This window comes from Mesocricetus auratus, unplaced genomic scaffold (genome assembly GCF_017639785.1).
Source record: "Mesocricetus auratus isolate SY011 unplaced genomic scaffold, BCM_Maur_2.0 Super-Scaffold_100022, whole genome shotgun sequence".
NCBI lineage: Eukaryota > Metazoa > Chordata > Mammalia > Rodentia > Cricetidae > Mesocricetus > Mesocricetus auratus.
In genome coordinates, this window is record NW_024429203.1 from 771,665 (window position 1) to 788,955 (window position 17,291).

At 44.0% G+C, this 17,291-nt stretch overlaps 1 protein-coding gene across 4 annotated transcripts in view; it reads right to left on the bottom strand.

The window, feature by feature from the left end:
• LOC101837265 (zinc finger protein OZF) overlaps nt 1-12,351 on the bottom strand; it is a 28,360-nt gene extending 16,009 nt beyond the window's left edge. For 3 of the 4 annotated variants that reach the window (XM_021232060.2, XM_021232059.2, XM_021232057.2), the window contains exons 1-2: nt 12,228-12,339; nt 11,889-11,983 (exon numbers count right to left, since the gene is read on the bottom strand). The gene's annotated coding sequence lies outside the window, so the exon portion shown is untranslated. Of the gene's footprint in view, nt 1-11,888; nt 11,989-12,227 lie in introns of all 4 variants that reach the window. The other variant, XM_021232058.2, reaches the window with a different exon arrangement.
• Between the last annotated feature and the right edge of the window lie 4,940 nt (nt 12,352-17,291).

Sequence of the window (17,291 nt, forward strand, 5' to 3'; positions counted from 1 at the left end):
GACTGGCAGGTTTCTGGCTCCAGGAATCTAACACTCTCCACACTCATCTAGTACTGGAGTTACAGGCCTACACAACCACACCCAACTTTTTTTAAACATGGGTACTAGGGACTCAAACCCACCCACATTCCCTTTTTTATTTATTTTTATTTTGTGTGCATTGGTGTTTTGCCTGCATATGTATCTGTGTGAGGGTGTCAGATCTTGGAGTTATAGACAGTTAGCTGCCACGTGGGTGCTGGGAATTGAACCCAGGTTCTTTGGAAGAGTCAGTGCTCTTAACCTCTGAGCCATCTCTCCAGCCCCAGGAGGTCATTTTTCTTATGAACTTTCAAAATCACTTGCTGCTGTCACTAGACTCACAACTATTACAAAACCCAGGGACAATCTACCGTACAAAGCCAATACCCCACACAATAGAACCGTAAGATAGAAATACAGGTCTTGATGCACCATGTCATACAACACATCCATTGGACACACTAACCACAACTAACTGATAAGATAGCCAGCGGAGGGTGTGGGTATGAGTATGTGTATGTGACTGTATGCAAATGCATGTGCACGCCGGCGTTGGTGGCGCACACCTTTAATTCTGGCAGAGGCAGGCGGATCTCTGTGAGTTCAAGACCAGCCTGGTCTACCAAGTGAGTTCCAGGACAGCCTCCAAAGCTACAGAGAAACCTGTCTGGGGGGGGGAATGTGCCCACACAGAGGCCAAAGGATGAAAAGATGGCCTTTGACCTCCATATACACAAACACTCATGCATACCCACAAAATAAGAAAGTCAACCTTACTAATGAGTGAGTTCTAGGTTAGCCTGGGATATATGAGACCCTGCCTCCAAAAAAATTAAATTCTGTATCCTTAATAAATCCTTAATTATTTTTCCCAGGACTACCTAACAACAAATTAAAAGAAAAAATTACTGGGTCAGCAATACAGCTCAGTAAATAAGACAGACAACCCGAGTTAATCCCTGGACCCACAGTAGGAGAAAACTAAAGGTAGTGTGTATATACCCACTGTCAGACATATATATATCAGAGAGAGGGACACTCACACAACTTTTGGGAGCTGAGACAGGGTAGCCTTAGCTGGCCTGGTACTCACTACATGGACCAGTTTGACTTCCAACTCATAGATCTACCTGCCTCTGTTTCTTGTCCCCAAGTGCATGGATTAAAGGCCATCATGCCTGGCATAAACTAATATTTTTTGAAGAAAGATTTACTTTGGTCAGTCTGAGGGATCAGCACAGAGGTGCTTGGTGCACATGTTTGGGCAGAGCATCACTGCGGCAGGTTTTTTCTAAAATGGCAGGCAGGAAGTAGAGCAACACAATAATAAGAAGCTAAAACACCAACCCCCAAGAAAATGCTCATGGGCCTTTCTTCAGTCAAGTCCCATTCTGTTCAATAGCTTATGCAAACTCTGAATCTATCAATGAATCAAATCATTAAGCTAAAGCCCTCATAATCTAATCCTTTCCAGAACCACCCTCACAGAAATACCCAGAGCTGTGCTCATTAATCAACTAGATATTGCTCAATCCAACAGTTAAGAGTCTCCCTTCAACTTTTCCTATATATAGTAGCACATAAGGGATTTATGTTTGGCTTTATTTCCCTTAATACAACATCCACCATTTTCATCCATGTTGCCACAAATGACAGAATTTTCTTCATTTTAAACCAGTCTACAGTTTTAGCCAGGTGGTGATGGGGGAAGTCCTGTGTATATGTCAATAAAGCACTGTTGGCCAATAGGGAACCAAGATAGGTGGGACTAGGAGTCCAGGAGGACTCTGGGAAGGAGAAACACAGAGAGTCAAGATGTAACGCCATGGGGTAGGAAGCCCGGAAACCTCTCCGGTAAGAGAAATAGTTAGATTAGCAATTATGGGATAAATACTTAAGTCAGAGATAGCCAGTAAGGAACAAGCAAGGCCAACAGCTTCATAATTAATACAGCGTCTTGTGTGTTATTTGGGGACTACAACACGGCAGAGCCCAGGCAACTGGCGGGTGATAAACCAAAGCGGCTAGCAAGGAAAAGGCTTCCCTTTTCAAGGTAGTGGTGGTACACGCCTTTAATCCCAGCACTCAGGAAGCAGAGACAGGCAAATCTGAGTTTGAGGCCAGCTGGGTCTACAGATCGAGTTCCAGGGCAGCCAGGGCTACAAAAAGAAACCCTATCAAGGAAAAAGAAAAATCCAAGGCAAGAAGGAGCTCAGGCTGCGTGCATTATAAGCTTCTCCAGCATGTAGGTTAAATGACCTTGCAGATAGATCAAGGGAAACAGGATACTGTTAACAGTCCCTGACAAGGACCATGAGGAGACTCAACGTAGAGTTTTTTCCAGGTAACTGTGACACTCCCTGGATGAAGCTATTCTCAAAAGGAGGAACATGTTAGCCCTGGCACATGATAAAGGCTGAACAACTACAAGATATCAATATACCAAATGATTGGAATTTCCAAAAGTTATTGAGTCACCTGATCCACCAAGCCGTATGTTTGGGCATGCAACAACAAACTGCCATCAAGCAGGAACAGTACAGAAAACACTGTACTCAAGTTGGGTGTGGTAGTGGTGTACATCTCTAATCCCAGAACTCAGGAGGCTAAGACACAGGAGTCAACACAAGCCTGATGATTACACCAAGACAAAGAGACACTGAATGAGCTGATGGTGTGATTCAATGAGTAGCATTCTTGGCCAGCATACATGAAGTCTTGTGTCCCTTCCCTTCTACACAAAACAAGGGGCAGGAACACACGTCTACAGACTCAACACTATGAAGGTACAGGCAGGGACTGATGGTCATTCTTAGTGTTCAAGGCTGGTCTGGGCTATATGAGATCCAAACTCCCCCAAAAAAAGGAGGAAGATAAATTATAAAATCCTAGGGTCTGTCAATTCCAGTGAGCACAAGTAAACTATAAGAACTTGAGGCAAGACCTTGTGATGGACTAGTTCAACAATGGTTTCAGTTGCATTGCTCCCAAACATAGGACAAGACCTACTTCACAAATAAGCCTGCATGACATACAACACCACCTGAAAGGAGAGCAAAAAGATAAAGTTCTATAGTATCACTGTACTTGTATTTATGGAAAAATCATCCCAGTGAGGAAGGCTAAAGAGTAGGCAAAGCATTTGCCATGCAAGCATGAAAACCCTACTTCAAATCCCCAGAAACCATGCAAATCCCTGAAGCAGCAGAAGCATGGATGTCTGTAATCCAGCATGCCTACAAGGAAGGTGGGAAGTAAAGACAGAAGCAGTCAAGAAACGCAGGAAGCCTGCTGGACATAGCAGAAAAACAGACTCAAAACAAGGTAGATGGCAAGGACCCATATCTGAGGTTGCCCTGATTCCACAGCCATACACACGCACTCGCACACACCCCACACAAATGTGCACTCACCCCACACACACGTGCTCACACCCCACATATGTGTGCACTCACATACCCCACATACATGTGCTCTCACATCCCACATACATAGACACATATACACACAGATTTTTTAAAAACAAAAAAAATGAATGAAAAGAGTGTGTAGTTTAAAAAAAATCCCTGTAAAGAACGTCAAGCTGTATGCTGCTGTCTGCCTTGCCGATGCCGTTACACTGGCTCATGAGGAGCAGCCAGTCAAGAGTACACAAATGTGACAAGGACATCTGTATGGGCATGGGGACACACACTTGTAACCTCAACACTTGCAGGCATAAGGAATTCCAGGTCAGCCTGGGCAACACAGTGAGACTGTCTCTGTCTCTCTCTCTCACACACACACCCATAACAGACTGCCTTGTCTGAAAGGATACAAGGTATCAAGACATATGTGACCTGCCTGAATACCATCACAGGTGATCTAAGAGAATACGACCACAGGACTCTGTGGTAGAGAGTGCTCATCTGGAAAGTTCAAGGCTCAGGGTTATAAATGGGATTATCTGAGTTGTTTGCAGTGCATCTTGGGATTCCTCTTTCACACTCAAACTGGCCCTTCCCCCCCTGAAGGAGTATCCACGGTAACTCAGTACCTGGGACTCTTGATGAACACTGACACACCCAGGGGCCTGGAATTACTCCATGGGTAACAGTCAGAAATTTCCTCTGCCAAAATGAACTGCCAGAGGGATCTGAGGGGACCAGGCAGCTTGAAAATGTCCTTATCATCTTCTGTAGAGTCCACTTGAGGGATCCCAAGGAGCTAGCTGGGAATACTGACAAAACTGAAAGAGTTCTGGGCCAGTGAGGTGTATCAGTGGGCAAAGGGACTTGCTGCAAAGCCTAATGACCTCTCTGGGACCCACATGGAGAAGAGAGAAATGACTCCATAGGTAAGCTGAGGCACATCCTCCCTACATACAAAAAAATTTTTTTTAATCTAATTTAAAAAAAATAGTTAAGAGTTCTTGACACTAATCCAATCAGGGCATGCATATATTGCTGACTGAGTAGGTTATGGGGAAAACAACTTCAAAAACTACTGGCAGCATCTGTGAGATTCCTGTGTCCACACACTATAAAAGGTATGGTCCTGTGCATAAAATGGAAGCAAATGCTGTTCCTACCAGTACAATCGCAAGTTCTAAACTGGGAGGGAGGGAGGAAGTTCTAAACAGAAGGAAGGAAGGAAGGAAGGAAGGAAGGAAGGAAGGAAGGAAGGAAGGAAGGAAGGAAGGAAGGAAGGAAGATGGATCAACAGAATAGGTGGTCTGTGGTAAAACACTGAAATTCTCAGCAGTAAACAGAAAAAGTCAAAGGCTGAACAAGAAAATACATGAGCACACACACACAAATACATTTGTTTCTTATTTTTCCTATGTGTATGTCTGTGGTTTGCATATGTATACCCATGTTCACATGTATCAGGGTTCTCTAGAGGAACAGAATGAACGGGATGAATATAAACAGGTGTAGCCCAGATTAAAGGGGATCTTTCCTCCCCAAAAGATCTGGATTAAAGGTATCTTTCACCTCAAAAGAGCCAGATTAAAAGTGGGTCTTCCCACTTCAAGTGATTTAATTAAGAAACATATCCCTTGTGGCTGGAGAGATGTTCAGTGGCTAAGAGCACTGGTTCTAGATTTAATTCCCAGTACCCACATGGCAGCTCACAACTGTCTGTAACTCCAGTTCCAAGGATCTGACACCTCAGACAAACACACATGCAGGCAAAACAGCAATGCACATAAAATAAAATTAAATAGATAACTATTTTTTAAAAAGAAAGGAAGAAATTTTCTCATGGGTATACCAGAAGCTTGGGTTTTCATCAACTCCAGATGTAGCTGACGCCCAAGAGCTGCCATCACAGGGCCACATGGAGATGCAGGTGTGTATGTTAATGACGAGGACTGAATTTGATTATAAAGAGTCTTCTCAGTTGCTCTTCATTTTACTGAGAGCTTGCCAATTCAGCCAGTCTAACTAGTCAGCTTACTCAACAGATCCTTAATCTCTGCCTCCTGAGTGCCACACCCACCCAACATTTATATGGGTCCTATCTATCCAAACTCCATTCTCCATAACCCAGAAAGGGCTTTAACACTGAGCTATCTCCCCAGTCCAAGATTCTGTGTTCCAGTACACAGTAGATGTCCCTGGGTGAATGACTCCAGGTGCCATACAGATCCCAAAATATGCAACTGATTAAATCCCTTTTGTAAGAATCACATAGTGTCTATGTATTACTTATGTACTTCTTGATATATCACCAGATTACTCACAATATGTAGCACAGATGGCAGAGTACTTTTTTTAAAAGATTTTATTTATTTTATGTATGAGTGCTCTATCTTCATGTATTCCTTTATGCCAGAAGAGGACATTAGATCCCACTATAGATGGTTGTGAGCCACCATGTGGTTGCTGGGAATTGAACTCAGGTCCTCTGAAAGAGTAGCCAGTGCTCTTTACCTCTGAGCCATCTCTCCAGCCCGGCAGGGTACTTTTCTAGCATGCACGAGACCCTAAATCCAATCCCTGGCAGAGCACAGTGTAAGCCAGGTACTGGCACATGCCTGTAATCGCAGCATTAGGTGGTGTAGACAGAAGATTGGGAGTTGAAGATTTCCCTGGATATTGAGTTCAAGGCAAGCCTGGACAAAATGAGAGCCTGACTCAAAAACACAAAACAAAAAGCCCTAATATAGTAATATACATGCCAAGTGGCTGTTGTGCTGCATTGTTAAGAAAATAAAGATAAAAAGTCTAGACATGTACAATATTGATGAAAGCACTGATAAAGACAGGATGCAGCTGTAATATCAGCATTTAAGAGGCTGAGGCAGGAGGAGTACAAGTTCAAGACTATAGTGAGTTCTAGGACAGCCTCAGGTACATGGTGAGACTATTTCTTCGCCAACACACCTGTATCCCACCCCACCCCAAAAAACACCAAAATAGGTGGGTGTGTGATGTTTGTGTGTAGGCCAGCAGGTAGGAAGAGGTCTGAGAATTTGAGGCTATTCTGAGCAAAACTCCCTCTCAAGAAAAGATGCTACAAATGCCTACACACTACATATCAGAACAATATAACACTTCCTTCTAACACAGAAGGCTGAATCAGGACTTTGCAAGGTCTCCCACACACAACTTGCGTGGGAGAACAGATGAATACATGTGAAATTGGCTTTACCCAAAGAATTTTTGCCTTCAGTCCCATATTAGACTCAAGGGAAGGCATTTCTCAGAAGACACTGGAAATGAGACTGTCACATGGTCACTTTAGCTTTGTCTAGCACCAAATACCTAATCAAAAGGCAAAGGGGCACTAACCTACTGGCTACAGCCGGTGTTCCCAACTACCAAAGAAAAATCAGGATATATTCAAGGCAAAAAGGAAGTTTGGAGTCTCATATTCATCGATGATGCATAAGTTAGCAGAAAGTTACAACTAAAAATAACACAAAGGAAAAGGCGCTACAGAGATGGCTCTGGAATGACTGTGCACTTCTCTCACAGACTCAGAGTTTAACTCCCAGCACCCATCTTGGCAGCTCACAACTGCCTATAATTCCAACACCAGGGAGATCCAGGAGCACACACACGCATGTACACACTCCTAAAAATCTATAAAAAGGAGAGAGAAAGGAAGAGAATGAAGGGCGTTCTGTCAGATATACAATCCAGAACAATATTCTTACTGAAAGAAATAAGGTAACAATACCTGAAAATACAACCACGGGGGAAGGGGAAAAAAGTAAAAGACAGTGGTACTAAGTTGACTAGGCTGTTGTTGAACTCAGGACTGTGCTAGAGGGGGAGTAGGGGAGAGTGGGAGGGGGAGGGGAGGGAAGGGGAACTGTGTTTGGTATGTAAAATGAATAAAATGCTTTAAATAAAAAAAGGGGGGGAAAAACCCTTAATGGCCTTGAATTTTCAATCTTCTTACCCTACTAGTAGCTGGGATTAAAGGTCTGAGTAGCCAGTCCTAGCTACTTAATCTTTGGTTAACAATACTACTCACTCAGAAAGTATCTAAACATGAGGATTAATGAATATGCCTTGTGATAGTGATATCATGTCTATGAGGGACTGTTTCTCTTCACTCTGGGGAAAAGCTACAACTTCCTTTGTATCTTCTTAGCTAGAATATAGACTTGTCTCATTACTACTATAAATGTCAAACCCCTGCAAGAGCTAAGCAACCACACTGGACTGTTGCCGCATGCCGCAAGCTCTCCTTCAGCACAGCGCTGCTCTTCCCTCCCACCTTTGCTACCTGCTCTGTAGCTCAGGCTGGCCCCAAGTTGCACCTACCTGTCTTCCAAGTGCTGTGATTACAGATGTCCATCAGCATGCTCACTCATGTCACACTGCACTAATTAGTAAGTATACAAACATTCTCCTTTTAGTTTTTAAACAAGTGTCTTCTAATAAAGTCAACTGACTTAAGAGGGCATGCATCCTTGTGAGGAAGACAGAAATGTAGCTTAGTGGTACAGCACTCACTTAGCATTCACACGGTCCCAGATTTCAAAGGGTAGGAAAAGGAGATGTCAAAGAAATTCATCTGTATGTGGTACTATCATTGATTTATTCCTCCAATTTATTGTAAGATGAGTCTCCTGTCTCTGCCTACTGAGTCTCAGAATTACAAGACTATATACTATAGTCAAGTATATGCAAACCAAGAGATGGAACCCAAGGCTCCCTGCAGACAAGGCAAGACTCTGCCAACTGAGCCACATCCCCAGCCCTCACAGTTGTTTCTAACTGAATATAATTTTAGATAATAATTGTGAATACTCAGGCTGGAGAGATGGCTCAGAGGTTAAGAGCACTGACTGCTCTTCCAGGAATCTGAGTTCAATTCCCAGCAACCACATGGTGGCCTACAACCATCTACAATTCAATCTGGTACCCTCTTCTGGCATGTAGGCAGAACACTGTATATGTAATAATTGTAATACTTGTAATAATTTTCATATTTAAATAATAGTTTTGACTTTTCTACTGTGTCGGAACATTCACATTCAAACATTCAGCAGATACTACTAATAGTTCAAGTTATTTCACTAAATCTGTCACAAGCATTGTATGTACAACCTCATCAACTGTATAGTAACAACTCCTTATTAATTTTTTTTTGTTTGGCTACAAGGTCTCATGTAGCCTAGGTTTACATGGAACTCAGTATGTCACTCAGGTTGATCTATATCCTTCTGCTTCACCTTCAAAATTTGGGATTACAGGTATTCACTACCATGCCTAGCTTTCCCTCATCTTTTTTTTTCACTCCTCTGACACCATCAATTTTTAATCTATGTCCCTTAAAAGGCAAATAAATATAGAAGATAACATGGATATTGTCAAGGCAAAGTATCCCCTGATAAAATCAGCAACACCTCACCGGCAGGGGAGTCTTCTGGTCATTTATCCCTGGAGTGGTTCCAGCTCGTGTCAGTATCTATAGGCAGACACACAGGACTGGTCCTCCTTTAAGTAGAACTAGAACATTCCCCCAGGGAAATTGAGTCCTAGTTTAGATAGGGGAAACCCAAGGCAGTCTAAAAAACACTCAAAAGAGGCTTTGGGCCGGGCGTTGGTGGCGCACGCCTTTAATCCCAGCACTTGGGAGGCAGAGGCAGGTGGATCTCTGTGAGTTCGAGGCCAGCCTGGTCTACAAGAGCTAGTTCCAGGACAGCCTCCAAAGCCACAGAGAAACCCTGTCTCGAAAAACCAAAAAAAAAAAAAAAAAAAAAAAAAAAAAAAACAGAGGCTTTGACTATTTAGGATCAATAACATTTCCTAAGATTAATAACATAGGTGAAATTTTCTAGCCTGTTTGTTTCATTGTTGTGATTATTTTATTTTATAGGTATGAGTGTTTCGTCTGCATGTATGCCTGCCTACCACTTGTATGCCTGATTCCCCTGGAACTGGACTTAACAGATGGCATGAGGTGTTGTGCAGGTGCTAGAAATCAAGCCCAGGTCCTCTGCAAGAGCAACCAGTGTTCTTAACCACTGAACCCCCTTGTTTACTTAGATAGGGTCTTGCTATATAGCCTTGACTGGCTTTAAACTTGCAGCAATCCTCCTGCCTCTGTCTCCACCACCCAATTTCTGGGATAAGAGTTTGTGCACCACCAAAGAAAGTAAGTAAAATTACCGTCAAGCCTGGGAGTAACTAAAGGTTCTCCTCCTGTACTGTATAAATATAATTAGTCACTGCTTACCATCCTCTTTACCTCCTACGTCCCTCTCTTTCAACATGGCCATTCCCATACCCTGTCATTTAGTCTCAACTTAGAACTCACTTCTCTTGGGAGTGAGTGAATATGATCAAAATACATTATATGAATGTATTAAAATGTCATAATGAAACCCATTATTTTGTACAATGAATATATTCAAGTAAAAAGGTATATGGAACCATTATGCTGGGGGCTGGGGGAAGACAAATAGAGGAGAAGGAAGAAGGAGGAGGAGGAAAAGCACAAAGCCCAGAGAGGTGGCTGATTGTATAAAGGCATTTGTCACCAAGCCCAATGTTCCCTGAGTTCAATTCCCAGGCCCCATGATAGAAGAATGGACTCCAGTAGGTTATCCTCTGACCTCCACACAGCACAGCATACACACACATGCACTCATATGGACAAAATAAAATAGAGTTTAAGAAGTAAAAAGTTGGGGATGTAGCTCAGTGATAGAGCACTCATCACGGCCAAGGCTTTAGGTTCAGCAACCACCGTCTGTCTCTCTGTCTCTGTCTCTGTCTCTGTCTCTCTCTCTCTCTCACACACACACACACACACACACACACACACACACACACACACTTTTATTTCCTTCATGCACTCTCATATACCAATAGAATATATTAACTCAATAGAGTATATTAACTTCCAAAACTCTGATCAATTTGTAATGCATTTGTTCTGGGATTTAAGAACAAGCTTAGCAGGATTTCTTTCACTACCTGCCCCTTCCTTTGTAGTGCTGAGGATGAAACCCAAGGCCTCAAATATCCTAGGCACTCTACCCCTTCTCTCACTCAGCCATCAAAGCATCTACAGAAAAAAAAAATGTTAAAACGGGGGAAAAATAGCCGGGCGTTGGTGGCGCACACCTTTAATCCCAGCACTCGGGAGGCAGAGGCAGGCAGATCTCTGAGTTCGAGGCCAGCCTGGTCTACAAGAGCTAGTTCCAGGACAGGACAGCCTCCAAAAGCCTCGGAGAAACCCTGCCTGGGGGGGGGGGGGGAACGGACCACGGTGTAAAATGCCAACAAAAACACCCATCAAAACATACATAGAAATGAGGAGAAATACACACTAACAACATGACTGCTCAAGGTTCAAAGAATCTAAAAGACATCTCAAGTTCTCTTTAGGAGCCTTAAAGGGAACTGAAGAGATAAAGGGCTCATCAGTTAAGAGTACTTACACTGCCCTTCTAGAACCTGAGATCTGGTTCCCAACACCACACCAGGTGGCTCACAACCTCCTGTAACTCCAGCTCCAGGGACCCCCCATGCCCTTTTCTGACACCCCAGGGCAGTGCACTCGAAGACATAAACCCACACCCCATACATAAATACCTAATTTTAAAAAGTAATTAAAATTTAAATATGCTAAGTAAACAACGGAAATGCCTTAAAGAGGTCTGGGTTTACAGCTCAGTGGTAGAGAGCTTACCCAACATGAACAAAGCCCTAGATTCAATTGCCACAAGCACAAAAGCAAAACAAAGAAACTTTGAAGAGATCCTGGATACAAAAACACCCAATTTTATAACAATGAAGAAATTCTGATTTCACACCAAGAAGACATTAAATAACATTATTATTTTTTATTACCTTGATTAAAACATTACTATTAAGGTCTTACTGGGTGGATATCTTCATTTTTTAGAAGATGCATTACCCATTCTGTATAAGTATCATGTCTGAAATTCTCAACTTATCTCAAATACCTCGCCGTAAAATGTTATTTTATTTTTCCTTGGAAAAAGCCAATCAGTATTAGCCCAACAAAGCCTCCATTTTTTAAAGTCTGCAAGGAGGCACAGGCCTACAACGTTCAGACAATAGCTAACTATTTGGGCTAGGGTGTAGCTCAGCAGGAGAGTGCTTAGCATCGTGAGGTCCCGAGTTGCACCCCCACCAGCATCAACCAGAGTAACTTGTTATCCTTACTTTCTTCGACACAAAGAGATCCGTGTAGGGTCTACGTACGTTTATATTTACGTGTTGATAAATGCATCCTGCGTAAGTGTATAACAAAGTTACCTTCTTTTAAAAAAAATGTGATGTGTCTCAGGTAAACAGATGTTCCACGAAAGGTACATTTTCAGATAAAACGTTCCTCTCCACACGCACACAAAAAGAAGAGACTAAGAAAGGGCTGTCCTCACCCACCTTTCGGCCAAAGCTGGGCTGCAGCAGACAGAACCGCCCGGTCCGAGCCTGGACGATGCAGCGAGTGTCTCACCGTGATGCCAATGGCGGAAAGCCTGTTCTTTCGGGGTGGAGGAGAACAAGCCCACAAAGGTTACTCTGCACCGCCTCAGAAGAAAGGTGGGTGCCAATGGCTCTGCGCAGCGTCGGGATGCGCACTCGGGCCGCGGCCCCGGGAAGGGCTGCAGAACCCGAAGGACGCGCGGCGCCGCGGGCAGAGCCCGGCGCCTCCCCGCAGAGGCCTAGCTAGTCCTCTCCCTCCCGGGGCCGGCTCCCCGCACGCCCTCCCCAAATCCTCACCGAGCCGAGCGGAGCGCCCTCGGACGACCGCCGAGAAGGTCCCGGAGCCCCGAGAAAAAGGGGGGAGTCGGTGTGCGTGACGTCACTTCCGCTTCCGGCCCGGAGTTAGCGGCCACGTTGGATCCCGGCAGGCCCGAGAGAAAAGCTCGTTTGTTCCCGCGTCTGGGCGCTCGCTCCCCTCTTTTGGTGGGCTAGAAAGGGGAGCAGAGACTGGAACGGAGCCCCGAGGTCGAGGGCAGACGCGAGGCCTTGGAGGGCGAGCGGCGCGGGGGCGGGGCGAGGGGCGGGACCAGGCCGGGGTGCGCCGCGGTTGATGGCGGACCGGTGGGGCGAGGATGGGGGTGGGGACGCCCCGATGGAGATGCTGCTGACAAAAGCGTTTCTGTCGAGCCTCTCCCTCACGCTCGCGATGCCCGTGGCCATGTTGCATAATCTGCCAGCCCAGGAAAAAATGATCCGTCTGGTCCATTCAGTCACCGCGGTCTCCAGACACCTTTTTGTCAACCTGTTCTTTGTGCGCCTCTGGACACCGGGCCAGCACCTCCGCCCGCCGTGGATTTTGTCGTGTTTTCAAGATAAAGGCGCACACCTTGCACCACCACCCAGGGCTCAGTTTGTAAAACCCCTGCCTGGCATGCAGGAAGCCCTGGAATCCATCTCCAGCACGGTGAGAGAGTGCTCGCCTGTCCCAGTACTTGAGATGGTGACAAGAAAGAGGTTCAAAGCCAGCATCCGCTACATAGTAAATTCTAAACCAGTCTGGGATACAAGAACACCTGTCTCCAAAATCATAACTAAAATAAAAGTGGTCTTTTTGTAATTTCTGAGTCTTTTGAATTTTCTTTGTTTTTTTTTCCCCCCTCCATCTGATGTGACTTGGTTTGGGGCGTGGGGGAATAGGGGTGTGTGTGTGTGTGTGTGTGTGTGTGTGTGTGTGTGTGTGTGTGTGTGTGTGTGTTTTCCATGGAATCAGCGCATTTTGTAGCCTAAGCCGGCCTCACCTAGGCTGCCAAAGGTTAATTCACCCTCATGGTCTAAGTCTATGGCCACCTCCGGTGAAGCAGTGGGATAATGACATGCCCATGTTGGGGTTTGTGGGTTATATGGGTGCTAGTGTCTGTTATTAAGAAGTCTACCAACCGAGCTTCACCCCACCTCCCACCCAAGTGTGAAGTTTTTTTTATTTCTTAGAATTTACCAAATGAACCAGTCTTTCCTATTTTACAAAGTAATACTGATAGCATGCATTCTAAAGTTGTGCCTCAAGAATTTTCTTCTCTGGGTATCACTGAGTTTTCATTAGGTGGTCTGTGGGGAGTTATTGTGAACACTGATTTACTGGCACATTTTTTTTCAATAATTATTCATGAGGGCTGAGAATACAGTTTGGTGGTCAAGTACTTGCCCAGGACACTCAAGTCTCTAAGTTCAGTCTCCACTGCTGCACTTTTTCTTTTTCTTTCTCTTTTTTCTTTTTTTTTTTTTTAAGTTTTTCAGGAGCTGAAGAGGCTTCACCCATTAAGGGCACTTATGTTCTTCCTGAGGACAAGAATTCAGTTCCTAGCACCTACTTGATAGTACTCAAATTCCTGTAACTTCAGGTCCAGGAGGTTTTGTGCCCTCTTCTGGTGTCTGCAGGCACTCACACTCATGCACATATACACAAATAAATAATAAAAAATAAACCTTAAAAAGTTACCCATAGACATCCCTGCAGTTCCAACATACATCAGAGACTAAAGCAGCAGGATCAGGAGTTGGAGGATGCTTATTGAGTTCAAGACCAGCATGAACTACTGGATTATATTTCCATACATACAAACTGGTTGTACTAATTTGTATCACCAGCATCTCAGAGCACAATAAATGCCTCATTCCTTGAACGAATAAATAAATGAAAGATAAGACACTGAGAAAAAACCCAAGACTACTCTTGAATTCGGAGGAAGTGCCTCAAGTAAAACTGTGTACTTGAAAACTGTTGCATTAAATCGGAGCTCTTGGAGGCCAGCCTAAGCTACATAGTGAATCCCTGTCTACAAATGAATAATAAAACTGTATATGTATGTTACCAAATTTAGTTTTCTTTTTTTCTTTTTTTTTTTTTCTTTTGGTTTTTCGAGACAGGGTTTCTCTGGCTTTGGAGGCTGTCCTGGAACTCACTCTGTAGACCACGCTGGCCTCGAACTCACAGAGATCCACCTGCCTCTGCCTCCCAAGTGCTGGGATTAAAGGCGTGGGCCACCAACGCCCTGCCCCAAATTTAGTTTTCAAGTATGTTGTATTAGTAACTGTTTTGCTGTCCTTTTCCATCTTTTCTGTATACAGTGATGGATTTGTAGGAGGAAGTCTGTATTTGTAAAGAATATTTGGGTTTCATGAAATTTTACATGACGTGAGGTCTTAATATTTTTTCTAGGGTTTGGTGGTAATAGTAGTATGTGCGTGTTTTCATGAGCGTGTGCGTGTGTTACAGGAAGAGCAGGCGAGTACATATCGATACAGAGGTCAGAGGACAACTTTCAGGAGTCAGTTCTCTTTCCGTGGGTTTCACGAACAGAAGTCCGCTTCTCTTTCACCCACTGAGGCCGCTTGCTAGCCCACACAGCTTACTTTTTCAGAGGCAATTTAGCAACCTGTGTATTTTCTGTTTGGGGAGGAACTCAGAGCACAACTAACTCAGACATGATGGTACGCATCTTCAATCCAGCACTCAGGAGGCAGAGACCGGTGGAGCTCTGTGAGTTCAAAGCCAGCCAGGGACAGAGTTAGACCCTGTTTCAAAAGAAAACAAAAAGTTAAATTACTATTGCATATGTGGATCCTAGCTTTTAATTTGTGTGTGTGTGTGTGTGTGTGTGTGTGTGTGTATGTGTGTGTGACTGAGTATAAGTCATGAACCTAGAAAGGGGACCATGAAGGAGGAGAAAAGAGATTTTAAAGAAGTAGGAGCTGGGCTGGAGAGATAATTCAGTGGTTAAGAGCCCTCGTTGCTCTTCCAAAGAACCCTGGTTTCATTCCCAGCATACACATGGTAGCCCACAACTGTCTGTAACTCCAGTTCCAGGGGTATCTGACACCCTCTTTTGTCCTCTATGGACATCAGACATACAAGTAATGCCCAGACATACATTCAGGAAAATCACCCATAACATACATTGTTTTTTAAATTAAGGGGTAGAAGTAGAGGCATTAAATTGGAAGGTATATTTTTGGGGAGGTGGGACTTGCAGAAATAAATGAAGGAGGATGGTCAACCAAAACAAGGTATGTATGAAAATGCCATAGTGAAAGGTATGCATGAAAATGCCATAGTGAAAGGTATGTATGAAAATGCCATAGTGAAAGGAAGGGAGCCCAGTGCGTTGGCTCAGCTAGTAAGGATGTTTCCTGTGCTGGCCTCACTGAGTTTGACCCCAGAAGGATAGAGAAGAGACTCCGAAAAGTCACCCTCTGAATTCTACATATGCTAAGTGGCATGTGTGTGCCACGTGAGTAGGGTTTCCTTATTTCGTTCATTTTTTAGTTTTGGAGATTAAATATGAGGCAAGCTTCACCACTGAGCTTCAGCTCCTCCAACTACCAGATTTTCATGCAGAGACAGAAGTTTCACAAGATCATAAGCAAGCCAACAGTAGATTTGGAAAGAAAGGAAAAGTATATGTTTGGGGTTCATTTTGTTCCTTTATAAAATCCATAGAACATGTGAGGTGTGGATTTTATTGTACCTACCTAGTAGTGAGTTCTTAGGTTGGTCATGTGCCATAATATAATTGCATGCCAGAACTGCGTCAGTTTGAAACTCACTTGAGTTGATAGACACCTTCGTTTTCTTTAATTTTTTATTACATTTATTTGTGTACGGGCAAATGAGTATCATGGTAGAAGTGACAGAATAGCTTGCTATGGAGTTGGTGCTCTTCCTCTGTCCTGTGGGTACCAAGGATTGAAGTCAGATCAGTAGGCTTGGTGGCAAGTGCCTTCACCCACTGAGCAGACTCAAGACCTGTGCCTGTCTTGTAAACCAGGCACAGTGTCAAACCAGCCAAGCTAGTAGTATTGAGACCAACAGGCAACTGAGTGTTTTGCAGCTTTTCCATATCAGCTGACTGGTGTCCTTGGGCCTACCCATATCGAAATGGAGAGCAAGGGCTATCAAGATGCCCCAGTGAGTAAAGGGCCTGCCACTGAGTCTAATGAACCTGAGACAGACCCTCAGGATGCATATGGTTCTGAAAGGAGAGAACCAACTCCCTCAGCTTGTCCTCAGACCTTCACATGTATGTCCCAACCCACACAGAAAACAAATAAATAAATAAAATGTAGATAGAACGATGAGACAAGCGGGACATAGTGGTACACGCCTTGAATCCCGCACTTGGGAGGCAGAAACAAGAGGAACAAAGAATCCAGTGCAACCCTTGGCTAGACACCGCAAAGGTAGGAGAAGGGTCTAATGGCGTCATTTAGGGAGTCTGATTGCCCCAGCTGCCTACATTTTTAACTTATGTATTGGAAAAATAAAAACTAAAGGTAGTGGTTACAATAAAGGCCTGTGGGGCCTGCAGGATAGCTCAGTGGGTAAGGGAACTTGCCTTGAAGCCTGATAACCTGACTTTAATTCCCAGAACCCAAATGATAGAGTGAGAAAGCCAACTCCCATAAATTTTCTTCTGACATGCACTAATACACATCATGGTACATGCATGCCCACACACATACAAACTCAAAATAAATAAATGTAATAGAAACATATATAGGAGGGATACTGGAGAGATGGCTCAATAGATTAAGAGCACTGGTCATTCTTCCAGAGGACCCAGGTTCAATTTCTATCTATCTATCTATCTATCTATCTATCTATCTATCTATCTTTCTTTCTTTCTTTCTTTCTTTCTTTTTTTTTTTTTTTTTTTTTGAGACAGGGTTTCTCTGTGAAGCCTAGCTGTCCTGAAACTCACTGTGTAGACCAGACTGGGCCTTGAACTCATAGAGATCCGCCCGCCTCTGATTCTCAGCATGCTGGGATTAAAGGTGTGCTCACTACCCCCACCCAGCCGGGGT